Genomic DNA, 20,680 nt, shown 5'->3' on the forward strand with positions numbered 1-20,680 from the left:
AGCGTTATTGACTTTTTTGCCTCAGCTGACTTCAAACCAGGATCCTCAGATCTCAGCCTTCTGAGGAGTTAGGAGCAATACACATTTATTTTGAGATCTGTGTATTATCTGAATAAGTTAAAAAAGTCATGTATATAATGTAAATTATGTCTGCTAGTGCTCTACCATTTGGAGCCACAGTACAACTTCTGGGTTTTCTGGTTGTTAATTGGAGATAAGAGTGTCGTAGACTTTCATGCCCTGCTGGCTTTGAATAAGATCCTCAGATCTCAGCCTCCTGAGTAGCTAGGATTACAGATGTGAGCTACCGGTGCCTGGCTGGTTCCTGAGCTTTTTGGCTGGCCCAAAGCTAGAAATCTACCATTGAACCACAGTTCCTCTTCCACATTTCTGGGTGGTTAATTGGAGATAAGTGTCTCATAGACTTTCCTGTACATACAGCTGGCATTGAATCATGATTCTCAGTCTCAGCCTCCTGAATAGCTAGGATTATAGCTATGAGACCACTGACATCTACCTTCCTTTAAAAAATTTAAAATAATTTAGTACTGGTTCTGGGGCTTACACTTAGGGTCTGGAGCTCTTGCTTATTAGCTTTTTCTGCTTAAAACTGGTACTCTACTACTTGAACCACACCTATATTTCCAACTTTTTGCTGTTTACTTGGTGATGAGAGTAAAACAAATCCAGAAGATTTGTTTGCCCTGCTGTCTCAGAATTGAAATCCTTATCTCAACTTCCCTGGGGTATCTAGGATTAAAGTCATGAGCTATCCGCACCAAGCTTTTGTTCTTATTTTATGTATTTAAGCCTGTGTATTTTCATTACTCATGCAATAATGTGCTTATTTGAGGAATTTTCGTTTGGAGAGGAAATGCATAGAATGAAAGATCATTGTAAGGTTATTGTGTTAGAATAAATGTTAAAAAGTCAAAGTTTTACAGGAAACTACCATAGAGAAAAAGTATTTACTTAAACTGATATTGCCATATTAAAGGAAATTAATTAAAGTGTACTGAAAACACATTATTTAGGATATATAATAAACCCATTTTGAGAAGAAAGGATTGTTGTTTTTGCTGTTTTCATGTTTTGAGTAAGGGAAGAAAGACATGTCTTATAAGAGATATAAAAGATCTGTTTGCTATATGTACTGGTTTGTGTATGTATTGGTGTTGGTCAAGGGGCTCAGCCTAGGCTCTGTCTCTGATCTTTTTTGCTCAAGGCTAGCAGCACTCAACCACTTTGAGCTACCTTACTACTTCCTGATTTTCTGATGGTGAATTGGAGATAAAGAGCCTCATGGACTTTTTTCTGCTCTGGCTGACTTTGAAGATCCTCACATTTCAGCCCCCTGAGTAGCTAGTATTCCAGGTGTGAGTCATCTGTGCTTGGTCTAAGTTTTGAAATTGGTACATATGCTGCTTTGTATATGTAACTTGTGAATATTTGTTTTTGTTTTTTTGGCTGAGGATAAAAATTAGGCAAAAAGACATCCCACCCCATTGTTTGGCTTCTGCAGCTGAGGATGTTCTAAAGGTTTTTACTTCTTGATCTTTTAATGTAGTTTTGTTGTTATATGAAATCTTCAGCATACAACTGAGTTGTAACTTGATTATAATATATTACAAAATGTAGTTTTCACCATTGACTAGAAAGTAGGTGTAACAGTAGGTATTCTAGACTGGTAGGAGTTTTCAAGTCTGTAAAATTGAGGTATTTCAATGACAATGAGGTATTAGAATTACTTTTCTAGCTATAAAAGCTTGTTTTCTGTATTTGTTCATGATATGCTTAGTTGTTCCATATAAATATTTTCTAAAATTCAAATGTGCTAATAGTATTTATATTTTACGTTTCAGTAAATGTCTTAGGAGCTGGTTCCTGACCCTGGGGAGTGGAGGGGGATTTCCCCTGTGAGTTCACTAGAGAAATAACTATGGCAATACTTGCTAAGCAGTCATTGGTAGCCCAGGAAAGCTGTTGTGAGCCTCTTAGCTTCTTCTTTTTTTTCTTTTTTTTTAAATGCAAAATATAAGTCTTCCAAGACTTGAACAATTTTCAGATTGGGCCTGGAATCTTTATATAAGTGGATTTCTATTGCCTCTGGGCAATCCTTTTATTAATGTTGGAAGCAGCTGCCTGAGTTTTTGTGTAATAGGTTCAGGCTTTCAATAATTTATCGACTTCATATTTAGTTGGATAGTAGAAAATGCACAATTCTTTTACTGTACTGATGTCTCCCTGTTCTTGTGGTCTTTTTTTCTTACCGAAGGTATACTAGTTTGCCAGTTAGTTCTAAGTGAATAAACACTCGATAGGATCACTTGATTACACAGTCTCTCATCTCTGTGGTCATATGCTGACATAAGGAACTTAAAGGAGAAAGGTTTTACCTTGGCTCGGCTTCAGAATGTTGTCATGTACTTAGGTGGAGCACCAGGGTAGCAGGAGTGTGTGTAGGTTGATAGTTATGGAATTCATCTTGTAGCAGACAGGAAAGAGAGAGAGAGGGGAGGCCAGAAACCAGACATATCCAAAGGTCTATGTGATGTACTCTGTGATCTACTTCCTCCAACTAGTTCATAATTCTCAAAGTTTTCACAGGTTTATATCCTGTGCTGATAGTTACATGTTTGTTTAGAAGTTCAGATACAGTGTCTTTGGTTCATTATGTGTTGGCAAATATTGGGTGCCCTGTGGGTGAAGAAAAGGTACAGCTATGGTCAAGGCAATAGGGCTAGAGTCCTCTGCCTCTTTCATGCTGCTATTCTATCTTAGGACCCCAGAGAGCCCAATCAGTTATTTTTTTAGAAATCACAATTCCTGTTGGGTATCAGTGGCTCCTGTCTGTAATCCTTGCTTGCTTAGGAGCTGAGACCTGAAGAATTGAGGTTCATAGCCAGGCTGGAGAGAGAAGTCTTTAAGTCTTTGGTGGTTAACTGTAGTTAACCACCAAAATGCTCAGCTAGAGGTGTGACTTCAGTGGTAGAGCGCTAGCCAAGCAACTAAGCCAAACTACACTTGAGGCCCTGAGTTCAGGCTCTTGGTTGAAGCTCCAAAAAGGGGCGCGCACACACATACACACACACGCACGCACGCACATACACTAAAGGAAAAAAGAGTTTTCAGAGTTATAGATAGCTTTAAAGTGCTTGGATTATTTTGGGATTTAGATATTTTGCATATTTTCTAGATTTAAATTGAACTATTGAGTTTCTTGGTAGTCTATTAAGATATTACTTAAAAAAGAATGAAAGATTTCTGGTAGAGAATAAACTTTTAGGCGGCAGAGGTTCATGTGTGTTAAGTCTTTGAAGTTTGAGGGCCGATGGAAGGCTAGTTTGAGCTTAAGCTGTGGGGAAACTTCACCTGTTTCACTCTGAACTGTAAGCCAGGAAGAGTCACTTTCATTTTCCACTTTGGATTTAAATCACAGAAACGTGTTTCTTGCAGAAACCATTTGGCTTTAACAAGTGTATGGAAATTTCATCTTCTATTACATTGGTGGGTTTATCTCCATTGTGCATGTACTTTAAATTAATTATATTTCCTCTTTCAATCCATAGGTGAAATTTTGTATTGGAATCTCTGGTAGTACTGACTGTAATCAAACTTCGAAGATTTTTATAAAAGAATCATAAGAACTATACTTTCAGGTAAGAGTCTATTTTACCTTATCTTAATAATTCTTAGCACTTTGGCTTGATCTGTGTTTAGATTTCTGGAACAGAAGTATACATGAAGTATAAAAATGAGGGTAAATTGAAATCTCTAAACGGATGTCAATAGGTTGGCTACTTAAAACAACTAGAGAAGTGATATATAATGGCAGTAAAAACACAGACACACTCACATATACATGCAGATGTATATACAAAAAAGACACACTCATTTGAAATAGCTGTTAAAACTAAGTTTTATGTGTGTGTGAGAATTCTCCTAATAGCATCTCCATCATATGATACTTGATCAGTCTATCAGTCTGTCATCCATCCATCCATTCAGTCATCTTCTATTTACTTAAAGCTTAAAAACATAGATCATCTTAATAATTTTTCTGTCTCCGTTTTTGTGTTCTGGCTAAATAGTATAATAGTTCTGGACATAAAGGAATTATAGAAATATTTCTGTAATCAAAATGATGTTTTAATTTATAAGACAAATATTTAGAAGTTTTCCCTAAAGTGGAAAGGGAACTCAGCCAAACAAAAACAGAACAAATCTAATTGTCCATCCCCCAATCCAGAAAGTTATATTGCATAGAAGCAACTTATATTATTATGATTATCGTGTTTATGTATACAAGTGAAAATGTGTTTTAGAGAAGCAATACCAAAAAAATTATCTAATTTGTGTGGTTGACTGTAAGACATGGAACTAGTTCTCTATTAGTTTAGTACCTCTTTTTTTTTTTTTTTCTGCCAGTCCTAAGCTTGAACTCAGAGCCTTTGTGCTATCCCCTGAGCTTTTAGTGCTGTACCACAATTCCACTTCTGGTCCCCCCCCCCTTTTTTTAATTGTCAGTAAAAGTCTCCTGGACTTTCTTGTCCTGACTGGTTTGAACCATGATCTTCAGATCTCAGACTCCTGAGTTAGGATTACAAGTATGAACCACTGGTGGCTGGCTTACTACTTCTTTTAAGAGGGCTGCTTTTTAAGGTTATATGCAGAAGTCAGTGCTAGGAGTGAATAGTAATTGAGCGAATGAAATTTTACTGATTAACACCCAGCTTAGTTATTTTATTTTAACTTTACCATCATTGTATGGAAATTGGTTAATATACCAACAAAAAAGCAGGCCAAAAGAGAGAAACTGGGTAAAGTTTATAATACACTACAGATGATCTGTTCCTAACTTTCAGACGTTTGATCAGACCTTTGTAGCAACTCCTTACTTGTATTACTGTTTCTCCCTGTTTTTTCTTGTTTCTCTAAAATTTATAGCAATAGTTTTCAAATTTTTCAGCTTCAGAAACTTTTTGTTTAAAATTATTGATGATTCAAGATAACTTTCATATTTCGTATAACCATCACAATTTACTATCTTAAAAATTAAAGTGAGTTGGCCGGGAGTTTGGCCTAGTGGTTAAAGTGCTTGCCTAGCATGCATGAAGACCCAGGTTCGATTCCTTGGTACCACATACATAGAAAAAAGCCAGAAGTGGTGCTGAGGCTCAAGTGGTAGAGCTCTAGCCTTGAGAAAGTCCAAGGACAGTGCTCAGCCTGGAGCTCAAGCCCAGGACTGGCAAAAAAAAAAAAAAAAAAATTAAAGTGAGTAAACATTTTCACTGTAAGACTGTACAAATGCAGCTTTGTTATCTTCCAAATGACGGCATTGGCTAAGTCTTATGACTTTTGGGAGAACACTTATAATAATGAAATAGAAAATAACATTATGTTTGAATGTTTGATTTGTTGCTCTGTGTGAGATTTGACAAATGCAAGTGGTTGTATGGCCACAATGAAGATACAGGACATTTTTATATCTTCATGATGTTCCCTTAATCCTTGCCTGCTCTGGCTTGTTTCTTATAGAAAATTCAAATAGTTTTCCATGTTTCTGAAAGTGTATATGTTATCAGTAATAATTTTTTGTTGTTCTTGTTTTTTGTGGGGCTTGAACTCAAGGCCTGAGCACTAATCTTGAAGCTCTGTGCTCGAAGACCAGAGCTCGCTCTACCACTTGAACCACAGAACCACTTCCAGTTTTGAGTGGTTAATTGGAGATAAGAATTTCACAGGGATTTTTCTGCCCCGGCTTAGTTTTGTGATTAACTAGGATTACAGGCATGAGCCACCAGTACCTGGTTTATCACTAATAATTTAACATGCAGAGAGAGTGTAAGCTCAGGAGTATCCATTTTATAGAAAGTACATATAAAGAAAAACTATATTACCTATATGTATAAGACTATGAAAGCAAATGCTACTTACTGCATTTAATAATGTAGATTTCATAATGTGAATGAGAAAGTGAAACAGACCACTAAGTCGGCAGTTGATTTTGAAATCTTTATGTTAGCTAACAGGATACCTTTGATAATGCTGTTTCCTCACTGACAAAATAGTGCTAGACTAAGAGAGCTTACTCAGTTGTCATCCTAAGTAACATTACTGTGAATAAGTAATACTTGTGATAACATTTGGCTGTGGTAATTCAGATGAATTGCAAAATGAAATTCTAGCAATACTTCCGCTTATTTTGTGTAATAAGAGCATTTCTGGCAGGAGTTGTTTGTTTTTGACAAATGGAAGATGAAAATGGTCTATCTCTATTGATGACAGTAGCAGAAGGTATCCTCAGAGATTTTTAAGCAACTGAAATGTCTGTTAATATTTTATCATAGATATGATTATGTGTTTATGAACTTTGGGTGTATATTTCTCAATAATGAGTCTTTTTTTTTTTTTTTTTTTTTTGTCCATTATGTGGCTTGAACTCAGGGCTCTCCCTGAGCTTTTTTGCTCACGGGTAGTGCTTTAGGCCTTTGCACCACAGCTCCACTTCAATTTTCTAGTAGCTAACTGGAGATAAGAGTCTCATGGACTTGCCTGCCCAGGCTGACTGGGAGCTGAAATACTTGGATCTCACCCTCCTGAGTAGCTAGGACTACAGCCCTGTGAGCCACTGGTGTCCAGGCTGTCAATAATGTTTCTTGTTATTACAGGTTTAGCCAATGTGTGATCACATACATTATTTGTGGATCTGTGTGCTACATTTCCCTTGAAGGATAAAGTGACAAAAGTCTAAGTGGTATAGCTTGGAGCTCATGCCATGTCAGCTTTTCAGCTGTTTCCTTAATGTGTCTTATGATTGAAATATGGTACTTGAATGGTTGAAACAAGTTTATTAGTAGACTGACTTATTGGTTGAACTCTTTATTTTGTTGAGAAGCTAAAAACACAATAAATAATAGTTTAGATATTATACTGTTTTGTTCCTGGTTAGACACACTTGGTAGTTGACAGAAGAGAAAGAGTGTGTATGCTGGCTCAGTTTCTTGTGTGGACTTGTTCACTAAGAATTTGGCAACACAACATTTGAGAGGTAGAACTTTTAGTTGCTATTTTTATGCATTGATTTCATATCAGACTGAGGATAAATGCTCTGGATTATATATATACACACACACATACACACACACATACATATATATTACAAACTTTTTAATGTTTTTCTCCAGTTTCTAGATTTATGAAATGATTTGGATAGATCCAGATGAGTATTGTTCTTTATTGCTACCTGCATGAACTGCCTTTTTGAGATGACATCTTTCACTTTTAGAGGAATTTACTTCCTTCACATTTTACAGTTGGCTTATTTTTCTGTTGGGCACTTAAATGTTTAGCTTATCCATTTAAATACTCATCTACATTTTGCCATATTTACTAAGGAATGTTCTCATTATATTGCCATCACATTCCTTCGTTTACTGTTTGTTCTGAATCTGTTTCAGTATAATCCTAACAAGTTCATTCAAGCAGTGGTTGAATTGAGGTTAAGTGGTATTATGGTTGTTTGGCAGGATATAGTCATATAAGTACTTATTTCTAAACACAGAATAGCCTGGGGTGACTGTAATGTTCAATTGCATAATCATACATTATGCTTTAAATATAGGAATGAGCACATGGACCACATGCATCTACCATGAGAAATTGCCTCATCATGTTGAACTTACTTAAAAATGTCTGTAGAATTTCCTTGAGGATTTTCTGAGACAGTGATGCCAGGAATGAGATAACTTGTTAGATTATTTTTTTAAAAAATACATGTGTCCTTTGAATTTTTAACTGTATTTTTCCTTTACTTTCTTCCTCCTTCCTTCTTTCTTTTATTCTTCTTTTCTTTCTTTTCTCTTTTCTTCCTTCCTTTCCTTCCGTTTTTGTGATTTGAAATTCACATTGTAAGACCAAGTGGAATGGACTTCTATTTGAAATAGACTGATAATGGGTCTATTCACTATAGCTCTGTTTTAAATAGGAGGAACTTGTCTTTGAGATTTCTTCTTTCTTTTTCTTTTTCCTTTTCTTTTTTGCTTCTCTCTCTCTCTCTCTCTCTCTCTCCCCCCCCCCCTTTTTTTTTTTGCCAGTCCTGGGCTTAAGCTCAGGGCTTGAGCACTGTCCTTGGATTTTTCTCAAGGCTAGAGCCCTACCACTTGAGCCTCAGTGCCACTTCTGGCTTTTTCTAAGTATGTGGTACCGAGGAATCGAACCCGGGTCTTCATGCATGCTAGGCAAGTACTCTACCACTAGGCCAAACTTCCGGCCCCTCTCTTTCATTTTTTTGTGGAGGCTTGAACTCAGGGCCTGAGTGCTGTCCCTGAGCTTTTTAGCTCAAGGCTACTATCCTACCCCTGGGCCACAGCCCCACTTCTCATTTTTCTAGAGATTAATTGGAGATAAGAGTCTCAAGTTCTTTAGTGCCTGGGTAAGCTTGGAACTGTGATCCTCAGATCTCAGCCTCCTAAGTAGCTAGGATTACACATGTGAGCTATGGTGGCTCTCCCCCCGCCCCAACAGGCTTCTCTTTGGGATTTCTGAGAGCATTTGAAAATACTTAAACAACATTCCTGTAATCTGAAGAAATGAACTACCATGTCTCCGATTGCTCATGGTTAAAAAAACCATTTTGGAGGCATATTGAATATACCCAAAAGAGATTGCTGTGAATATTTTTGGAAAACTTAACTTGCTTTGTGGTCATTTTAAGCATTTGTCAAGAAATTGGTTATATTTATATAGGACTTAGCTGTTTTCCTCCTTATTTGTTTGATTGATATCAAAACTAGGGCCTCATACATACTCATTAGGTAAATGTTCTGCTACTAAGCCACATCCTCAGCCTCAAATCAGCATTTTTAAATGTCCTACTAAATATTTTGAGTGACTCATCTTTCTGTGTAAAGTAGTTTTAACTTTTTTTTTTTTTTTTTTTTTTTTTGTGGGTCATGGTGCTTGAGCTCAGCCTGGGCACCGACCCTGACCTCTTCAGCTCAAGTTTGCCCTCCCTACTCTTGAGCCAAGCCCTACTTACTATTTTCTGGAGGTTAATTGGAGATAAGAGTCTCAGGTCCTTTTGTGCCTGGGCTGGCTTTGAGCCTTGATCCTCAGATTTCAGCCTTCTGAGTAGCTAGGATTACAGGCATGAGCCACTGTGCCCAGTGCGTTTTAACTTTTTATGAAGCATGCCTTTCTCATGTGTTTTATTCTTTGTAACTAAAGAAAAAACAGATTCAGAGGCCAAATTTTGAACACCTACTTGATTTTTATTTGAAGGGCTTATTGTTTCTAATTAGACTTCAGTTTTTAGCAAAGTAATCTTTATTAGGCTTATTATTACTTTTTTTGTGTGTGTGTGTATGTACTGGGGTTTGAACTCTAGCTCTCATGCTTGCTAGGCAGGCATTCTACTGTTGAGCTATATCTCCAGACCTTCTGGGTTTAAATAGCTAGAAAACTAGAGATACAAGACTTGAGATAATAACCTCTTTTCAGAGGCAACTGCTCTTTTTTCTTTCAAATGATCTTGTATTTTCAGTTGTTACTATCTTTTGATTTCTTCCTACAGAAGATGAGGATTTAGCTCCCCCACATCTCATTTTCCACCCTCCCAGTGATAATTCTGTCTAATTTTTGGTTGTCATTATTCATTGTCTAGAGTATTATCATCTGAATTTTGCTGACACTGGCCACAGACAGAGCATTCATTGTTCTTATTTCTTTAACGCTCTTCAGAGATAGTGGTTATTTTGTTTTCAGTTCTTTAGTTTTTTTTAAATTCAAAATGGGTAAAATATATTAGGTCATCAATGAGTTCTGCTTTTCTCTTAGCACCATTTCTTCCAGGGATCTGTGTCCTCCTGATTCTGGACCACATGCTTCTTGGCTTCCATGGACTGCTACTTTAGGATGTGTCTGTGCCACCATCTTGAGCATCACTTTGGGGTCTTTTCTTTGGTAGATCATCTATTCTGTGGACAAACTGCTCGTGTCCACATCTGCATGTGGGCATGTACATGCACAGACATATGTCTACATCCCTGGAAGTGGGAAACATGAGCAAATGTGTAATTTGCCTTTAAGACAATGAATATTTAGTATGGTAGAAGAAAATATTGAAAAGGTTATGAATTAGGACATGTATGTAAAGTGATGAATGGACTTACTATACTCTTAGTCTGGATTTAAGCTGTTTCTCTTTGTGATCACTGGTAATTGAATGCTTCTTGGAAGTTACTTTTGAATATTCTTTGTTGTGTAAAACTTGTCCTATGCTTTGTAAAACAACATTCATCTCATAAATCCTTTATAGCCCACTTCAGACTTGTATGAGGGTAGAAAGACAGCTGCTTAAATGTTACTTAGTGATGCTCAGGAATTTACAGGCCTCTAAATTGCTTCATGTTCAACCTGGTAGTTTTGGATGCTTTTAAAAGTTCCTCTGTTAAGTGCCTCTGTTGTCAATGAAATTATATCTTGAGATATTGTGTAGTTTGGGCAAGCTAGCTACATTTAGTGTCTCTGGAGAATAGGACTTAGAAGGAATGACAGAGGTCTGTCAAGTTTTTTTAGATGCTGAGAATAGGACAGTGGATGGCAGGCTTTTCATAGTAAGCCTTGGAAAGCAAGGAAATATTTTTTCAGTGAGAATAATATGGTTATTATCGAGTCCCCTTTAGATCTAGGCTCACTTGGGATATTTATTTGGTCACTGTCCTATTGGAGAATGAAATTGAAGATGAAAGACGTAAATACTAGTAGCTGAGCAACATATAGTGCTGGTTACACAAGCCTCTTACAGCAGGTTTCAGGAGTGATGAAAATGAAGTGTTCCTACACTTAACTGGGAAGACAGAAGAATAAGAATATTATTAATTGTTGTTACTAGCACAACACAGTTGGCATTGGAATCCATCTTTCCCATCCCTCCTATATTAAAATTTGTATTTTATTGTAAGGGTGATGCCTGATGAGTTACAGTTGCATAAATAAGGTAACGAGTACATTTCCCCTTCCCTTACCTTCCCTGTTCCCTTCCCTTCCCTGTTCCCTTCCCTGTTCCCTTCCTTGTTCCCTTCCTTGTTCCCTGTTCCCTTCCCTTCCCTGTTCCCTTCCCTGTTCCCTTCCTTGTTCCCTTTCCCTTCCCTTCCCTTCCCTTCCCTTCCCTTCCCTTCCCTTCCCTTCCCTTCCCTTCCCTTCCCTTCCCTTCCCTTCCCTTCCCTTCCCTTCCCTTCCCTTCCCTTCCCTTCCCTTCCCTTCCCTTCCCTTCCCTTCCCTTCCCTTCCCTTCCCTTCCCTTCCCTTCCCTTCCCTTCCCTTCCCTTCCCTTCCCTTCCCTTCCCTTCCCTTCCCTTCCCTTCCCTTCCCTTCCCTTCCCTTCCCTTCCCTTCCCTTCCCTTCCCTTCCCTTCCCTTCCCTTCCCTTCCCTTCCCTTCCCTTCCCTTCCCTTCCCTTCCCTTCCCTTCCCTTCCCTTCCCTTCCCTTCCCTTCCCTTCCCTTCCCTTCCCTTCCCTTCCCTTCCCTTCCCTTCCCTTCCCTTCCCTTCCCTTCCCTTCCCTTCCCTTCCCTTCCCTTCCCTTCCCTTCCCTTCCCTTCCCTTCCCTTCCCTTCCCTTCCCTTCCCTTCCCTTCCCTTCCCTTCCCTTCCCTTCCCTTCCCTTCCCTTGCCCTTCCCTTGCCCTTCCCTTCCCTTCCCTTCCCCTACCCTTCCCTTGCCCTTCCCTTCCCTTCCCTTGCCCTTCCCTTGCCCTTCCCTTACCCTTCCCTTGCCCTTCCCTTGCCCTTTCCTTTCCCTTTCCTTTGTGGGTCATGGGGCTTGAACTCAGCCTGGCTCCCACCCCCTCAAAGAGCTCTTCAGCTCAAGGCTACTGCCCTACCCTACCCCTGGGCCTGGGTATCGTCTTTGAGCTCTGCAGCTCAAGGCTCCCGCACTACCCTTGAGCTAAGCCCCACTTCCTGTTTTTTACAGGTTAATTGGGATAAAGATATCAGATTCTTTTGTGCCCAGGCTGGCCTTGAACCTTGATCCTCAGATCTCAACTTCCTGAGTAGCCAGGATTACAGACTTGAGCCACCGTGCATGGCTAAATGAGTACATTTCTTGTTGAACATTGTTACCCCTTCAATTGTTTTCTGCCACTTTCCCTCCATCCTCCCCCAAGTTGTAAAGTTCACTTCCAGTTGTGAGTATCACTGCTGCATTGGTTCACCCTTTGTCTCACCATTTTGTTATTTCCCTTCCCTTTCTCAAATCAGATAAATGCATATATAAGACACAGTGTGCCAAAAGAAAAAAAGTGATAATAGAGGATAATTCGAAGGAAAAAAACTGAAAGAAAAAAATTTACACAGTACATTGAAAGAAAAAACAAAACACCTTCTTCTTTCCATATCTTGGAGTTCATTTTGATTAGTGTCATTTTATATGGTCATATGTACACAACTATTAAACTATTGTGATCCTCTGCTAAGACTATTCTAGACATATGGTAATTATTACAAATGAGGGAAAACATGGAGCCTGTGTTTCTTTGGGTCTGGCTTACTTCACTTAATATGATTTTTTTCCCCCAAGTCTTTGCAATGCCCTATGAATGTGGTAATGTCATTCTTTCTGATGGGAGCATAGAATTCCATTGTGTGTATATATAACTCATTTTCTTGATCCACTAATCTACTGAGGGGCATCTGGGTTGGTTCCATAGCTTAGCCATGGTAAACAATGCTGAAGTGAACATTGTTGTGGTGGGAGCTTTAGTGTGGTCTTGTTTCTGGACATGTGGGAAAATGCCCAGGGGTGGAATTGCTGGGTCATAGGGGAGCTCTGTGTTTAGTCTTTTGAGGAACCACCATACTGCTTTCCAGAGTGGTTGAACCAGTTAACGTTCCCCTTCCCACCAGCATTATAGTAGTGTTCCCTTTGGCCATATCCCCACCAGCATCTGGATCATTCTAACTGGGAGGAGGTAGAATCTCAATGTAGTCCCTTTCTTCCCCCCCTTGGACCCCTGTTCCCTGGGACTTGAACTCAGGCCTGGGCTCTATCTCTGAGCTTCTCTGTACTCAAGGCTAGCACTGTACTAGTGCCACGTCCAGCCTTTTCTGTTTATATGTTACTGAGGAGTAGAACCCAGGGCTTTATACATGCTTGGCTCTACCACTAAGCCACATTCCTAGCCGTCAGTGTATATTTGAAAGCAATTAGTTTATTGAGAAGGAGTAAATTTATGATGCTTTTTGTTAATTTTGGGGTAATCATTAGAAATCATTTTAAAAAGTAGAAAATAGAGCTCTGATTTTTTATATTTGTTGACAAGTATAAACAGCTTTAGTGCTGCAGAAGTCTTTGATTTTTGTTTTAGAAGTAATTCTAGCAGAGTATGTTGATACTTGTCTGTAATCCTAGTACTTGGAGGCTGGGTCCAGAGGATTGTAATTTTGAGGGCAGCATGGGCTACATAGCAAGTTTTGGGGAAATTTGGACTATATATTGGGACTGTCAGTCCTCTTTATCCTGAAAGAAGGTAGGAGAACAAAGAGAAAAAAATTCCTAATTCTAATGAGTTGCCTTAATAAATGATTTTTTTTTGGTTCTAGAACGTTTCAGAATAATGTGTCATAACATAACATTTTTAGTGAACTTGGTACTTTGTTGGCACCTGTAATGTGATGGTGATTTTGTAGTTTTCTGATATACTTTGTGTGTGCTTGTCAGGTTACTTATTCTTGGTACCATTGTCTTTGTGAATATATTTTTGGTGTGATAACCTCACTTCCTTCCTACACCCAGTTCCTTCTTTTGGAATCCATGATATCTATTGTGGATGTCATTACTTCCCATAATATAACGTGTTTTAAGGATGGGAAGTGCTTTTTAATACCATTTTATCTTTCTCTGCTCTTTTTGGTTATTAACCTTACTTTTTTTAAATAAAGGTTCTTCTTTTATAAAAGTCATCACTATGCGTAGTAATTGAAGACTGTCCTTGAATTTCTTGTGTTCATTTAAATGTCAAATGTTTCCATTGAAATAATAAGCCAATCTAGGTTCAGGAACTTTTTCTTTTTCTGTTATTTTTTTTTTTAATTTGAATCCATTAAAATACATGATTATGGTAATTGGGTTGGGACATTATATAGAGTGGTAATTCTGGACTGTGTGTCCTCCAGTGACTTTAATTGGGGAGAGAGGCATTTAAGAATCCTGTGTTGTTTGGTATTGGCACTGTTACTGTGGGAGCCAAGTGTTTGGGGAGGGTCTAAGCTAACTTTTTACTTTGTAGGTAGGAAGTGGTAAGCAGCCAGGACAGGCTTAGTATCCAGATAAGCAATGAAAATGATACTGTGTGAAACTTTGTCCTGCCTTTGGTAAACATGTAATGGAGAAACAACAATAGCCTGAACAAATTTACATTAGAACTTGTTCAGAGTTAAGAAAGGAGGAAGGGATGGGCTTACCTAGTCATGAAGGGTGATTCAGTTTGGGCAGTTGTCATTTGCTTCTAGAATATAATCTTGTTCCTCCCATCTCTGTAGGAATCCTGAGCAAAGTGATAAAAAATTGTTTCATGGTTTCTCTCTGAATGAGAATTTTTATTATAAGAATCACTTGAGTTACAGCAATTTAAAAGCTCTAGTCTGCTCTTGACTTAGTTAAATCGGAGACTATTTTGCTGTGTTGAGCAACAAATATTATGTGTTCCTGTATGAAGTATATTGATCATTTCCTTGGGGAGGGACCAGCATGCAGTTACTGTTCTTAGGGAAAATCTGACCTGAGCATGTGGATAATGCAGAGGCAAATGCCCAAAGAGAGTTAGCAAAATGCCCTGGGGGCTTAGAGGAGGGAGAAAAGTGATGCTCTTTCCGAATAAATGAGGGGAAATGTGTGGGAAGTAGTCTGTAAGCAGTATTGCCAATGGGATTTGGACATATAAAGAATTCTTGTGATGTGTTAGGAATAAATAAGGACTTCAGATTTGCTACATAATAAACCATAGATTTTTTTTTTTTTTTGGCCAGTCCTGGGGCTTGGACTCAGAATCTCAGCATTTTCCTTGCGCTTTCTCAAGGCTCTGTCACTTGAGCCACAGCACCACTTCTGGCTTTTTCTGTGTATGCGGTACTGCAGAATCCAACCCAGGGCTTTGTGCATGCTACGCAAGCACTCTACCACTAGGCCATGCTCCTGGATCAACCATGGAACAGTAAACAATGGTAACTGAACTAGCTGTTCATTGACTCTTTGCACTAATTAGTATTTTAATGCTTATTGAATATGTTCCTTTTGTTTTAAAATTCTTTGCTCTTCTATTGCTTTTTCTTTTATATTATTTTGAATCAGGAAGAAGGGCAGTCTGGGGAAGTAACTCTGCTTTTGTCTGGTACTATGCCTCTTCAGTACAGAGGTTACAGGGACATTTTTAAAACTTTTTTTCTTTTTCCTTGAGCCAGACTGTAACTTACTTGAATTGGATTGCTGTATAATCTTTCTCCTTTCATGGTGTTAGGGATATATTGTTTCTGAATAAAGATCAGATCTTACCAGAACAAAAGGGAAGGTGAAGAATTTTCAGATTGGGCTGACTTGTTTCTTCCTAAATTGCAGATGTTTGGAATACCTAAAAAGAAATAAAGTACTTCATGCTCTAATAGTTTCGCTGATTAGAGCTCTTGTTAGAATGATGACAGTACATTGTTCTTGCCTTGTGAGCAGCCTGGTTTTTGGGCTTGGCTCTAGTGGAGGTATAACATTTGAGTTGGCAGAGGGCTGGGGCTCACCCAACTGAGAGAACAGTAGGAGGTGTGGACTGAGTGGATGGTGCTTCGTTGCTCCTGAAACATGAGTCCCTATCTATGCTTGCCTTCTGACTGTGCTCAGGACTTTTCTGGCATGGAAAATCTCTCCAAAATTTTGATTTCTCAACCGTCTGCCAGAAAGATGTATAGGTTAACAGAACATTTGCTATGTAGTGGTTTTCATTTAAGATAAGTTCCTAACATATGGAATGTGACATTCAGATGCTTAGGATGCCTTTTTGGTGGTAAACTGCTGTTAAAAAATAGGCCCATTTGGTCTGAATTAAATTTGCCCTGTAGAAATTCTTTAAGATCTTTAAGCCATGAGTAACCTCACATAAACTGGCATGTCTCCTGTAGCCAGCCTGGCTCGTTTTCTTTGTTTCCTTGCAGATCAACAAGGACTTTCAGCATTGCTGTAATGATCTTATGTCCTTTAATCTAGCTTCTTGCTCTTTAGAAGTGCTATGTTCAGTGTGAGGAATTAAGGGCTGGGGTTAATTGAACTTGTGAAGAAATTGATAAAGGACTTACATAACATGGAGAGGGTTTTTGTGAAGAAACATCTTTTTTTTTTTTTTTGCTAGTCCTGGGCTTGAGATCAGGGCCTGAGCACTGTCCTTGGACTTTCTCAAGGCTAGAGCTCTACCATCTGAGCCTCAGCGCCACTTCAGGCTTTTTTCTATATATGTGGTACCGAGGAATTGAACCTGGGTCTTCATGCATGCTAGGCAAGCACTCTACCACTAGGCCAAACCCTCGGCCCTGTGAAGAAACATCTTTCTATGTTGGAAGTATTTGAAAGTGTTTTTGAGTCATAAACCAAAGATACTAATAAAATGATGCCTTGAAACTATCAGTGTTTCAAATGAAAAGCTTTCCTTTTTCATAAGTTCAGATTAAAATTGAGTCTATTCTTAGAAGTGCCTGGCACGAAAGAAATCGTCTTTCCCGTGACTATAGCCCTGGCTCACAATTTTAACCTATCCTGATTATTCTGGGGTTCATAGAAGGACTAAATTGGAGGTAGGCATGGGTAGGGCCCCCATCTCAGGGTTCCCTCTGTATGTAGAGTGGCTGATTGTCATTTTCTTTGCCATTGATTGCTGAAGGTTTTAGTGCTATAGGTGTTGACAGGATGAGTTCCATCAGGCTATCAGGACTTGTCTTTTTCCCTATTAAACCCCTCAGAGTTTATAGTAGCCTATCCAAGAGAAATAGCATAAGAAACTTTATATTTTTTTAGTTGATAAATTGAGAAAAAGTGAAAAGAAGTAAAATCAATTTTAATAGTTTGTTTTAACATTTTTATCAATAATATTTTCTCAACATGTAACATATATAAATGATATGTAGATTTTTCACATTCTTTGTTCATATAAAGTCTTCAAAATCTAGCATGTACTTTATAATTTCGTTGCATGTCAGTTTGGACTAATGCTATTACCAATGGCCACCCATCAAATGGTGAAGTCTGGCATATGGCAGAAGCATAGTGATTACTTGTTAAAGAAGGAGGGAAGAAAAGAGATGGAAGAAAAAGAAGGAATTGGTAAAACTTCAAAGATGAATAGACAAAGGAAAACTGTTTTATTTGTTTGGGCAGTTTCTAGCTATAACTATGACTGCATAATGCTTTATAGTTTTAGTTTAAAATTTCTTTCAAATATATCTTGTTGATGCTTACTACTGATGACATTGGTTTGATTGCTCAATGTGTGTTGTTTTGCATTTATAGATGTATAGCTAAGGTTGTAGGTAGGTGGAACATGTATGTGGTTTTACTGGAATACGTAACTCTTTTGAATCCCTGTTGTATAATTTCTTCTCACTATTGCATATCTGCTCCCTAGTTTCTATAAATTGTGTTTGGCTCGGACAATAGTTGGGTGTTTGGGAAGAATAGATATTAAAAGGCATACCGAATAAATACTGCTAATACAAAGCTATTTAAAAATTGTGAATGGTTGGATCTTAAAATTTATCTTTAGTAAGCAAAGATGTGGATACCATAGCCAGGAGAGCAGTGTTACATAGGTTCTAGGGGTCCTTAGACCTTAGGAATTAGAAGGCACATACAAGACTTCATGAAAAAGCATGTACACATATGCTTCTCTGTAACCATTTTGCTTGTACAGAGAATGTTCTCTAGAATAACCTGTCTCTTATATAGAGGGAAAGTACTCACCCAGCATAATTATTCTTGAGTGATTAAGTTTTTGGATTTTGTAGCTCTGTATCTTGAGCTATTGAGATGTTTATCTTTATTGTTTTTAATATTTAAATGAACACTTAAGTAAGATGTTTTTGGGCATGATGCAGTTTGTTATGACTAAAATGCTAAAGATGAATTAAAGTTAATACTTAGAGTCTCAGTATAGTTGGACAGTGCTTCATTCAGCATTCTTTTTGTTAGAAGTCAAGACAAATCACTGTAGAGATAGATGTGTGAATTGAAATATTAGAGTAAAGCACATACTTTATTATTATTATTATTATTATTATTATTTTGTTTATATGGTGCTGAGGAAGTGAACCCAGAGCTTCATGTATGTATGCTAGGCAAGAACTTCTACCACTAGCCACATTCCCAGCCCAAGCACATATTTTATGCAAGATATTTTGCATATGTGAATTTGTGAGAAACAGATCTAGTTTGCATAAAATGGCATTTGTTGAGAAAAAGATCAAACTAAAATATAATTTTAAGTGTTCCCTAAATCAGTAGTAGACATAAAATAATTCATTACTACCACTGATTTTGGGATAATGTATCATAGTTTGAACAGACAACAGGAAAGTTTTTCAGTAAGAAATATATATGTAAGTCTTTGTGGTAGCAGAGCTACCTGTTTAGTTTTTAACTGATTTAAGATATAAGCAGAAAAGGGAATTCATTCAGAAGAAATGATGTACACACCACATGTATATTATTATCCACTGTGTACACTATGATTTAAGTTAGTAGCTCCTTATCAGAGGAAGAAGTAAAAAAAATGGCAAAGGAACATGAGAAAATGCTTATCATCCATGGTTATAAAGAAAATGCAAATAAAAATAACCCTGAGATACCAGCTTACTCCAATCAGAATGGCCAAGATTCTGAATTCAGACCATAACAAATGCTGGTGGGAATGTGGAGAAAGAGGAACCATTCCTACTGCACTGCTGGTGGGAATGTAAACTAGTAGAACCAGTCTGGAAAGCAGTTTAGTGGTTCCTCAAAAAACTAAAAATAGACCTTCCCTATCATACTACTCCTAGGCATCTACCCTGAGCATTATAACCCAGGATATGATAAGGACACCTGCACAGCCATGTTGATCGCTGTACTGTTCACAATAGCCAAGCGATGGAAACAACCCAGATGTTCCACTACAGATGAAGGGATGCAAAAAATTTGGTACATAAATACAATGGAATTCTACATAGCAGCCAGACAAAATAAAATAATGGCATTTATTGGGAAGTGGATGAAACTAGAGCAAATCATGTTGAATGAGATAAGCCAAGACCAAAGGAACAAAAGACTCATGGTCTCCCTGATATGGTTATTAGATCTAAACAATACAAGAGCAATGACTCAATACTCAGGTACTCCAGGTCATTGACATGAATTTGGATATATAAATATATCTATATAGACATATGGGTGTATGATAGGATATATATTTTATAAATATATATTATATGTTTCTGTGACCAAGACTGAGCTTAATTTTAAGTTCTTTAAATTTATGTGCCAGTGATTGCATATAGAGATTTTTTTCTTGCATATTTGTTTGTAGAACATGACGTTTGAAATATGATGTAAAAACTCAGTGTTAATAAAAAGTTTTAATAAAAACAACAACAATAAAAAAGAAGTTAGCTCCTACCAAGTGCTAGTGGCCCAAGCCTGTAATCCTGTTATGAGACTGAGATCAGATGATTGCTGTTGGAAGCCAGCCTGAGTGGGAACGTTTGTGAGACTCTTACTACTAATCAATAAAGACTTGAAGTGCAGCTGTGGCTCAAGTGGTAAAGTACCAGCCTTGAGTGAAAAAACTCAGAGACAGTGACATTACTGGCATTAAAAAAGGAACTGTTTCCCTCTCCTATCCCCTCTTGTTCCTCTCTGTCTCCTTTCCTTCTCCTTTCCCCTCTCTTCTCATTCCCCTTTCTCCTTTTCTCCCTTTCCCCTTTCCCTTTTCTTCCTCCTTCCTTCTCCCTCTCCCTTCTCTTTTTTTCTCCTTCCTCTCCCTTTCCTCTTCCTCTTCCCTTTCTACCCTCTTCTTCCCCTCCACTTCCCCTTTTCTTCCTCCTGTCCTCTCTTCCCTTCCTTTCTTCTCCCCTCCTCTTCCCCTTCTCCCTTCTTCCCTTTTCCTACCTTTTTCCTCCTCTCCCCATTCTCTTCCCCTTTTACTAGACAGAATAGGATTGTAGAATCAGTAGATTCTGTAATTAAATAATATGATCCATATTCAGTATTTATGCTCATAAATTTGGAACATGTTACATGTAATACAAATATCTCATAGCATTCCAAAGATTGATGCTGTGTTACAGTACAGAAAACATGGCATTTAAGGAAAAAAAACCCAAACAACAAAGTTCCATTTAAATACTTTAAGACAAAGTATTTTCATTTTGGCTAAAAATCAGGTGCAAGAATATTAAAAAATACCAGACCATTAATATGTATCTATGACATACAAACCCTCAGCCTAATTTTAATTATGTTCTAAAATCTAAGTGCCAGTGATTATATATAGAGATTCCCTTCTTGAATATTTGTTTGTTAAATATGTCATTTGAAGTATGATGTAAAAATCAATGTTAATAAATTCTTTAATTAAAAAATTACTTAGGATGCTGCCAAAAAAATACCAGACTTTT

The 20,680-nt window shown here is 37.8% G+C and overlaps 1 protein-coding gene across 3 annotated transcripts in view; it reads left to right on the forward strand.

Moving 5' to 3' along the window:
* Sipa1l1 (signal induced proliferation associated 1 like 1) overlaps positions 1 to 20,680 on the forward strand; it is a 298,167-nt gene that overhangs the window by 29,956 nt on the left and 247,531 nt on the right. For all 3 annotated transcript variants that reach the window (XM_090344402.1, XM_090344404.1, XM_090344403.1), the window contains exon 2: positions 3,570 to 3,659. The gene's annotated coding sequence lies outside the window, so the exon portion shown is untranslated. The remainder of the gene's footprint in view (positions 1 to 3,569; positions 3,660 to 20,680) is intronic.

This window comes from Megascapheus bottae, chromosome 14 (assembly GCF_031878675.1).
Source record: "Megascapheus bottae isolate mThoBot1 chromosome 14, mThoBot2.hap1, whole genome shotgun sequence".
Classification (NCBI taxonomy): Eukaryota; Metazoa; Chordata; class Mammalia; order Rodentia; family Geomyidae; genus Megascapheus; species Megascapheus bottae.